The sequence below is a fragment of the Bidens hawaiensis genome, unplaced genomic scaffold, assembly GCF_021521415.1.
Source record: "Bidens hawaiensis isolate Kalapana, Puna unplaced genomic scaffold, B.hawaiensis_p1.1 tig00025610_1, whole genome shotgun sequence".
Lineage (NCBI taxonomy): Eukaryota > Viridiplantae > Streptophyta > Magnoliopsida > Asterales > Asteraceae > Bidens > Bidens hawaiensis.
In genome coordinates this window covers 93,502-95,336 of record NW_027494101.1, presented here as the reverse complement: position 1 = coordinate 95,336, position 1,835 = coordinate 93,502, and the positions used below count along the sequence as shown (strand labels likewise).

The following is a 1,835-nucleotide window of genomic DNA, read 5'->3' as shown; positions in this document are numbered from 1 at the left end:
ATTTCCAGTTTATTATAATAACAATCGTGGTGTTTTATAACTCTGATCATTTTTCCTAACTACGGTTCTGATTAAATTTTTCGCTGCAAAATAATTTAATAAACATCGATACCACCAATCAATGTTCACGGCTTCCCTCCCAGGGTATAGGGGTCGGGGCTGTGACACAGGCGTCCGATCGCATGACAATGGTTTCACCCACAACTCAATTATGGTAACCAACGCCCGATTCGCATGACAACGATTTAGCCCACTCATCATTATTTTTTTACAATGTTACACGCTATGGTTTGATTGTATATACTCACATATAACAGTTTTGCTCGTTATTTATGTATTAATATATTGTATTCAAAACTGGTGATTTTCTCATTCAACCTCGTGTTGATAAACAAGGTTGGATAGTTTATGAAGATGAAGATTACTTAGAGAAACTTATACAAGAATTGTTTGATATTATTTTGTAATTTCTTTATATTTAATGTACTCACTTGCAAATTGTTTATTTTAAATAAATTAAATAGATATTGTCATATGTTAATTTACGTTATAATACATTGTCAGTCGTGAACAATCAGTTCGCGTCCCGACATTTATATCTTAAATTGAGGTGTAACACCTTTGATTGTATGCTTTAACACCACCTATCTATAACAACACCTATCTATTTGGTTAATTTGTCCGTTTAAAAGTACCTTTTAAAAAAGTTTCATCTTCTTTATAAAATAAAAGTGTTTGGAACTACTCACAATACCTGTATGAGCATTTCTAAAACATGAAGTTAACTATCCATACTCATCTGTACGTGGTATTGTGAGCTTTCATGAAACATGAAGTTAACCGCCCCTACTCATTTCATTTTTACGTTCTAGTCTATATTAGATTTATACGTGGTATTAGATTTATAGTTTCCTGATATTCCTCATAATATTATTACTTATCAAATCCTCCAATAATGCTTAGGCAAAGTCATCACAACCACTGAACCATTATCACTTCAAAGTCATGAAAGCCATTTTGTTCACAATCAGTCCTAACAAACTTCAAATCCCCAAGAATCTGATAACCTGTACAATAAAAACAAAACAGATATTAATTAATATATCACCAAAAATTGAATCCACAAAAAATAATAAATAATAAAAAATAAGTAAATGAAGTCATCCTAACTCAATAACGAGTACTAACGAATTACTAACGCAGTTAACAAAAACCAACAACAAAAACTAACTCAGTTAACAAAAACCAACAACAAAAGAGAACGCTTACTAACGGAAAACTAACGCCGTTGACGGAAAGCCTTAAACGGATACTCAGAATTGACGGAAATGAATAACAAACGCTACTCATACTTTTGAAATCGATCGAACTTAACAGAAACAATTAACCATGTTGAATGAATCTAATTAACAAGTTACCAGTTTTAGTTTTAAAAATAAACTGATGATATTCATATATTGTCATATATCTATAGTTATACACACACACGAGTCTCAAGTCTTAACATCCATTCTGTCACCGGAATTCAAGTCAAAATACCATCCGTCATCACCGACATTCAAAACTCATTAATCACCAGCTTTACTCATCACCGATAACCGACTCGGCCTCGACTGAAACGACGTTCTCCGTCTGTTGATGCGAAGACGGTTCGACGGGTACGACACCGTATTGTGACTGTTGTTATTGGTGAGCACGTTCTTATGCAAGTTGCATCTGAACGAGCCTGGATGTGTAGTGGGTGAACACATGCACATCCTTGTGGGTTTTGTGGTCCGTACCTGTTTGTTATTTGATTGTTGATGGTTTAGATATGGAGAAGGTAATGATCCGTA

At 33.9% G+C, this 1,835-nt stretch overlaps 1 long non-coding RNA gene across 1 annotated transcript; it reads right to left on the bottom strand.

Annotated features, from left to right (window-relative positions):
• Positions 1-908: 908 nt before the first annotated feature.
• On the bottom strand, positions 909-1,354 carry LOC143571906 (uncharacterized). The gene is made up of 2 exons (XR_013142175.1): positions 1,270-1,354; positions 909-1,067 (listed from the first exon to the last, which is right to left on the bottom strand). It is a non-coding gene; the product is annotated as an uncharacterized LOC143571906 (long non-coding RNA).
• Positions 1,355-1,835: the final 481 nt, after the last annotated feature.